Source organism: Pan troglodytes, chromosome 6 (genome assembly GCF_028858775.2).
Source record: "Pan troglodytes isolate AG18354 chromosome 6, NHGRI_mPanTro3-v2.0_pri, whole genome shotgun sequence".
Taxonomy (NCBI): domain Eukaryota; kingdom Metazoa; phylum Chordata; class Mammalia; order Primates; family Hominidae; genus Pan; species Pan troglodytes.
In genome coordinates, this window is record NC_072404.2 from 167,605,684 (window position 1) to 167,613,721 (window position 8,038).

The 8,038-nt window shown below is 47.1% G+C and overlaps 1 non-coding gene and 1 pseudogene across 1 annotated transcript; one reads left to right on the forward strand and one right to left on the reverse strand.

Moving 5' to 3' along the window:
• The first annotated feature begins 511 nt into the window (after positions 1-511).
• Positions 512-619, forward strand: LOC112209944 (small nucleolar RNA U13). The gene has a single exon (XR_002944927.1). It is a non-coding gene; the product is annotated as a small nucleolar RNA U13 (small nucleolar RNA).
• Positions 620-7,107: 6,488 nt separating this feature from the next.
• On the reverse strand, positions 7,108-7,796 carry LOC107976115 (large ribosomal subunit protein eL42-like; annotated as a pseudogene).
• Positions 7,797-8,038: the final 242 nt, after the last annotated feature.

Consider the following 8,038-nt stretch of genomic DNA (forward strand, 5'->3'; position numbering starts at 1 on the left):
GACGGGGTTTCACCATGTTAGTCAGGATGGTCTCAATCTCCTGACCTCGTGATCCACCCGCCTTGGCCTCCCAAAGTGCTGGGATTACAGGCATGAGCCACCGTGCCCGGCCAACCTGAGATCTTTAGCAAATCTTTTGTGTGTCTGTCTTATTTCTGCTTAAATTAGCCATAGTGAATTCTGTTCTGAGTTTTGTTTTTGGTAACTAAAAATCCTGACCCTTACACATTGGTACCAGGAGTGGTCCCAAGCAACAGACCTTCAGGAAAAGCGGGATATGAAGTTTATTATCTGAAATGAGTGGGTCTGAACACAGAGAGAATGCATTTTGTGTAGAAGGGTGGGCACCAGGGGCGAAAGTGTTACTTCAGTGAGGACTTGGTCGTGACCTGGACTGTCACATCCATTGGAGGCAAGGCTTTGTGCGGAATGAAAGGGGACAGCCATGGAATGGGATGGAAACAAGAAGGTTAAACTTGGCGGGTTGTTTGGCTGCATTTAGATACACTGGAGGCCCCTGTAGTTCCCGAGCACGATGACTGGGTGTTCACGTGCACGTGTGGGATGTGCCACCCTCTGAACCTTGTTACGATGTTGGCACATTACCCTGGACCTGACCTTGGATAAATAAATAAATAAATAAATAAATAAATAACTACACTGGATGCCAGTTGTGGTGGCTCACACCTGTAATCCCAGCACTTTGGGAGGCCAAGGCAGGCAGATCACTTGAGGTGAGGAGTTTGAGACCAGCCTGGACAACATGGTGAAACCCCGTCTCTACTAAAAATATAAAAATTACCTGGATGTGGTGGCGGGTGCCTGGAATCCCAGCTACTCAGGTGGCTGAGGCAGGAGAATCACTTGAACCCCAGGAGGCGGAGGTTGTAGTGAGGCAGGATCAGACCACTGCACTCCAGGGCGACATAGTGAGACTCTGTCTCAGGAAAAAAAAAAAAAATTGGCCAGGCATGTTGGCTCACACCTGTAATCCCAGCAATTTGGGAAGCTGAGGCAGGTAGATCACCTGAGGTCAGGAGCTGGAGACCAGCCTGACCAACGTGGTGAAACCCCGTCTCTACTTAAAATACAAAGTTAGCCAGGTGTAGTGGCGGGTGCCTGTAATCCCAGCTACTTGGGAGGCTGAAGCAGGAGAATCACTTGAACCTAGGAGGTGGAGGTTGCAGTGAACCAAGATTGTGCCATTGCACTCCAGCCTGGGTGACAAGAGCAAAACTCCGTCTCAGAAAACAACAACAACAACAACACTGGAGACAATAAGTCTTAAGTTTTGGCTTAAGATGTTTTCAAAGAACTGGGGAATTTCTGACTCTTCTGAATGGGAATCTCCAACAATGGCAGTGTGCGGCTGCCGGTCTATGCAGCTTTGGCCACTGGGTACTGTTTACAGTCTGTGACAGGCTATGCACTATTTTGTGAACAGTAGGACTCCCATAAGGAGGACTCCACAGGGTCCTGTGGCTTGGATGGGGCCATGCGGAGAGATCTGGATGACCTGGAGCTTGCTGTATCCCCAACCCACAGAGTGCCCCTTCCAGCAGAAGCTGCCCCACTTCTGCCTGATGGAGCTTGAAGACCCCATAATAGGCTCACAAGACTGTCACATGCGAGAAGGAGCCAGCTGTCCTCATGCTAAACTCTTACCCCACCTCCTGCCCCCAAGCCGGTGAATGGATTCTAGGCTGTCTTTCACTGAGCTGGTGGTTATTACTTGCCCCCAGAGTCTAACTAATAGATTGCTGCTTTAGGCTCCTGTTGTAACAGGGAGTTCTGCTATCAAAACAGAACAAAATAAAACTGGCTGGGTGCGGTGGCTCACACCTGTAATCCCAGCACTTTGGGAGGCCCAGGCCGGTGGATTATTTGAGGTCAGGATTTCGAGACCATCCTGGCCACATGGCAAAACCTCGTCTCTACTAAAAATACAAAAATTAACTGGGCATGATGGAGCGTGCCTATAATCCCAGCTACTTGGGAGGGTGAGACGGGAGAATTGCTTGAACCCAGGAGGCAGAGGTTGCAGTGAGCCGAGATGGCGCCACTACACTCTAGCCTGGACACAGGGTGAGACTCTGTCTCAAAACAAAAAAAGAACACAACCAAACCCAGCCTACTCCCTCTCTGCTGTCACCTCCCTCCGTGGCCCTCCTGGTTTGAATTAGTGACAGTGGTGGAGGGTGGGGCAGAACAATTGGCCACAACAAGAAACAAACCAACCAAAAAGTATGTAGGTGGCTATGAGGCAGTCACTGTGGTGTCCTGCCCAGGGCCCACGCTGGGTAATCATGTTTGTCTGTCTGTTTTCCTTTGCATCTTCAACTAGACGTGGGCGTTTGTTACTCCTGGACAAAACTTCCGTTAGCTCCTGGTCCCCTGTGGCAGGCCTGCCTGCACTTGCCTGGGAGGGATTTCTCTTTCCAGGAGCAAATAAGTTTGTCCCTGAGCAGTTTCTGGATTTGTTTATGGAGACTTTAGGGAAGATAAACATGAAAATTTTGATACAAACTTGAAGTCCTGGGAGTTGTGATAATGAGTGTGGCTGTGAATATTGCTTCCAGTTCTGGAAAGACCTGTGCAGCTGCAGCTCTCAGTGGGCTTGTGGGACTGGCCTGGGGACCCAGCCACTCTCAACAAGGTCCCCAGACCAGAATTGCTCTGAAGGTGTCTTTCTTTTGTTTTGTTTTTGTTTTTTTGAGATGGAGTCTCACTCTGTCACCAGGCTGGAGTGCAGTGGCGCGATCTTGGCCCACTGCAACTTCTGCCTCCCGGGTTCAAGCCATTCTCCTGCCTCAGCTTCCCGAGTAGCTGGGATTATTACAGGCACACACCACCACGCCCAGCTAATTTTTGTATTTTTAGTAGAGGTGGGGTTTCACCATGTTAGCCAGCACGGTCTCCATCTCTTGACCTCGTGATCCGCCTGCCTCAGCCTCACAAAGTGCTGGGATTACAGGCGTGAGCCAATGTGCCCGGCTTTTTTTTGTTTTTTTTGTGTTTTTTTTTTTTTTTTTTTTGAGACGGAGTCTCGCTATGTCGCCCAGGCTGGAGTGCAGTGGCGCGATCTCGGCTCACTGCAAGCTCCGCCTCCCGGGTTCACGCCATTCTCCTGCCTCAGCCTCCCGAGTAGCTGGGACTACAGGCGCCCGCTACCACGCCCGGCTAATTTTTTGTATTTTTAGTAGAGACGGGGTTTCACCGTGTTAGCCAGGATGGTCTCGATCTCCTGACCTCGTGATCCGCCCGCCTCAGCCTCCCAAAGTGCTGGGATTACAGGCGTGAGCCACCGCGCCCGGCCTTGTTTTTTTTTTTTTTGAGACAAGTCTGAGTCTGTCGCCCAAGCTGGAGTGCAGTGGCATGATCTCGGCTCACTGCAACCTCTGCCTCCCGGGTTCAAGCAATTCTCCTGCCTCAGCCTCCCGAGTAGCTGGGACTACAGGCACATACCGCCATGCCTGGCTAATTTTTGTATTTTTAGTAGAGACGGGGTTTCATTATGTTGACCAGGCTGGTCTCGAACTCCTGATCTCGTGATCCGCCCGCCTCGGCCTCCCAAAGTGCTGGGATTACAGGCGTGAGCCACCGTGCCCAGCGAAACTGTCTTTCAAGATGTTTCTTGGTCTTTAGTGTACATCTGAATATTCACATAAATGCTTGCTTGAGTGCTGTTTAAAAGGGAAAAAACCTTGGAAGTAACCTAAATGTCTGCAGCAGGAGAAAGTCTGAATTTATCACGGTACATCTAGAGACAGGAAATCTAGGTGTTAGGTAGATGTCGGAAAGTTGGAGAGCAAGTTTTGAAAGAGTTTGTCAAAAGCAAAATGGCTCAGAGACGTCACTTTAAATGGCAGCGTCATATTTGATTATATGGATACGCAGGACTGTAAGTAACTTCTTTATCCAGTTTCCTATTGTTAAGTAGTAAAGTTGTCTTCAGTTATATTTGCTATTAGAAATAACTTGATGGTCTTTTTTAATACAAAATTTTCTATTGCTTAAAAGTTTCCTTAAAATAGATTCCCAGCAGGGGAATTTCTAGATCAAATGGTTTGGATTTTAAGGATTTCCAAAGTGCTTTTCACATTTGTACTGATTTACTCCCCTGCCACTGTGTATGAAAATTGAATTCTACTCTCCCCAAAATTATTATTATTGTCTTTAATTAGAATGCCTAAAATGCTGTTTCGTATTGTTTTAGTTTACATTTCTGGATTATCACTTTGGCTGACCATTTGTATTTTATTTATATTTTATTTTGGTTTTTTTGAGACAGGGTCTCGCTCTGTCACCCAAGCAGGAGTGCAGTGGCACAATCATGGCTCACTGCAGCCTTGACCTCCTAGGGTCAAGCAATTCTCCTGCCTCAGCCTCCCAAGTAGCTAGGACTACAGGCGTGTACCACCATGCCCGGCTAATTTTTGTATTTTTTGTAGAGACAGAGTTTCACCATGTTTGCTGATCTTGAACTCCTGGGCTCAAGCTCAAGCAATCCTCCCACCTCAGCCTCTCAAAGGGCTGAGATTACGGGCATGAGCCACCATGCTCGGCCCAGCTGACCACTCTTAATGGTTTTTAAAGTTACTTGTGTACTTTCTTGGAATTACCTGTTTACACACTGGGCCCATTTTTCTCTTGAGTTTTAGTGTTTTTCCTATTAATTTATACAAACTTTTAACTAGGGCAGTTTATGGTACTGCACACCGCCTACCTGCGGCTGGCCTTTGGAAACCCTTTAGTTCGGTAATAACGAGTGGCCTCTGCCTTGTGCCAAAGAGTTCTTCTGCGAATCCCAAAGTTAACAGCTTATATCTTGTCCAGGCAAAAGGAGACGCGTCCTACGCAGATTGTTTGTATGTAACAAGAGCGTATTTTTAAAACCATGTGAATAACTCACATTACAATTCATTTAAAATATGATCCTCTTGCATGGCTTATTAAGTGAAACCTGAAGGAATCAATATTAGATTTATTTATTTATGTGTTCATTTATTTTGAGACAGACTCTCTCTCTGTTGCCCAGGCTGGAGTGCAGTGGCGCATTCTCGGCTCATTGCAACCTCCCGCTCCTGGGTTCAGGCGATTCTCGTGCCTTAGCCTCCCAAGTAGCTGGGACTACAGATGTGCACCACCACACCCAGCTAACGTTTTTTGTATTTTTAGTAAAGGCAGGGTTTTGCCATGTTGGGCAGGCTGGTCTCGAATTCCTGGCCTCAAGTGATCCGCCCACCTTGGCCCCCCAAAGTGGTGGGATTATAGGCGTGAGCCACTCTGCCTGGCCAACTTAGATTTATGTGTATGCGGTGAGTAACCAATCTGTTTTATTTAGACCATGACATTGTAAGTGATTTATTGTCTTTGGAAAGTGACAGTCCCAAAGCTGGCTATATCAATAATTTTGTTAGATTTGACAGCAATAGAATATTTTGAGGATATTTGTTTGTGATAAACTACCAAAAGGGAGGGCAAATAGGAGCCTGGACTGAAGGTCCTGAGTGGGCACGTGACATCTGGGAGTCCAGCAGCTGCTGCAAGGCATATGATAGCATATGAGTTTTAACTGACCTCCAAGGAAAATTGCATTACTAAGAGGGGAATTTTAAGACAAAAAATAATGTGGTACGGTTAGACGCTGATTCAAAGGACATAAAAATTATTATTATTGTTTTTTGAGACAGAGTCTCACTCTGTCACCCAGGCTGGAGTGCAGTGGCATGATCTCAGCTCACTACAACCTCTGCCTCCCGGGTTCAAGCGATTCTCCTGCCTCAGTCTCCTGAGTAGCTGGGATTACAGGTGCGCACCACCACGCCCGGCTAATTGTTTTTGTATTTTTAGTAGAGATGGCGTTTCACCATGTTGCTCAGGCTGGCCTCGAACTCCTGACCTCATGATCTGCCCACCTCAGCCTCCCAAAGTGCTGGGATTACAGGTGTGAGCCACCACACGCGGCCCATATAAAACTGATTTTTAAGAGAAGCCATAGGAAAACCACAAACTTAGTCTTGAGTAGCAGAGCCTCATTTACTGGCCAGCTCCCAGGAACTAATCAGAGTTGGTTGGGGACTGGTTCTCTAGTTTTCCTCACGTTTACCTGAGTGAGCTTGCTGTTGCTAGTCGTGCACTAACGGAAGATGCCTTCACACTGCCTTTTGTGACTTTTCCTGTCACCACCCTCTTTGGGCAGATGCAAACCACGCACGCGGCAACTCAGTTTTCATGCAGCCAGCTTTTCTTGCCCCTTTTTTTTCTTGAGTAAATGCTATCCTCCTTTTACTGGGGTAAAAGCCTTTGTAGTCATCCCTAATTCTTTCTCTCCCATTGTACCTCCACGCCATCAGCCTAACATGAAACGTGTGTCTGCCGTATCCCGCCACTTCTCCCCCCCACGCCGGGGCCGCCTGTCTAAGCCACCAAGGCCGCGCGTCTTCTCTGCAGAAGTTGTCTCCTAACTGGCTCTTCTGTGTCCACTTAGGCCCTGGCAACCAACTCTACGCACAGCAGCCAGAGTGATCTTTCCAGAGCATGAGTCAGGGAATGGCACTGCCCAGGACAAAACTTTCCAATGACTTCCAATGACTTTTATTAAATTAAAAATCAAAATCAAAATCTTTACTACGGTCTCCCAGATAGTCCCAGCCCTGGCCTCTGACTCCCCCTGAATTTGCCTCCCAGCCCTCCCTGTTGCTCCTCGAGTCCCTGCTGCTCCTTGAGCAGGCCAGTCCCCTCCCATCCAAGGGCCTTGCAAATATCTGGGCTTTGCTTGAATGTTCCCTCCTCAGATATGCCTTCCCTCACCACCGCATCTAAAACAGTACCCTCTTCACCACCTGTCACCTCTCTCTTCTTTATTTTTCCTCCTAGCACCTGTCACCACCTGACATTAGATTATGTAATTGTGTGTTGATGTACTTGTTATTATCTGTGTACTCTCCCTACTCCCATCTTGTTCACTGTTATACCCCCACTACCAAGAACAGTATCCGGCCATAGTACGTGCTCAGTAAGTTCAATATTAGTTGAATGAATTTTTTCCTTTTTCTTTTTTGAACATAAACTCAAGATTTTATTATGTCTTCATAATAAAACAAAAGATGACACTTAGAACTGGATCACTTGGCCCTTTCTCTTCTTACCTCCTCCCAGTTCAAAATGCTTGCATCTTTTAATAGCCAGCATTCTCTTAGATCTGCAGTTGGGCTCAATGCACTCAAGCCTTAGCACAATCTTCTTTGTAATTTTAGCCTTTTTCCAGAAAATCGGCTTAGTCTGCCCTTTATAGCCGCTCGGCTTCCTGTCATAACCCACTCACCCTGGGCATACAGAGAATCCTTGTCCTTCTTGTACCGTGTCACTTTGTGGGGATGGTGTTTGCCACACTTCTTACAGAAAGTCCCGCGGGTTGGCCAGGCATGGTGGCTCACGCCTGTAATCCCAGCACGTTGGGAGGCCGAGGTGGGCAGATCATTTGAGGTCAGGAGTTTGAGACCAGCCTGGCCAACATGGTGAAACCCCGTCTCTACTAAAAATACAAAAATTAGGCAGGCGCGGTGTTGGGTGCCTGCAATCTCAGCCCCTCAGGAGGCCGAGGCAGAAGAATCGCTTGAACCCAGGAGGTGGACATTGCAGTGAGCTTAGATCTCACCACTGCACTCCAGCCTGGGTGACAGAGTGAGACCCTGTCTCAAAAAACAAGCAAACAAACAAAACAGAGCGAGACTCTCTCAAAAAAAAAAAAAAAAAAAAAAACAAGTCCTGTGGGTTTTAGGAACATTCACCATATTTGCAGGTCGCTATTGGCACAGAAGGCAATTTTTTTTTTTTTCTTAATCTCAAATGCCATAGTAGAATGAATGAATTTTTGAGTCCACTTTTCTGTTTTCTACCTTTAAATCTGAGTGGATAGAGACTGTCTCAGCTTTGGAGTGACCTAGGTGATAAGATGGATAATGAGAGAATTTCATTTCAAAGAAAAGCATGCAAATATGGAATGTTGTGGGCAGTGCGTGGGAAGAAAGGTTAA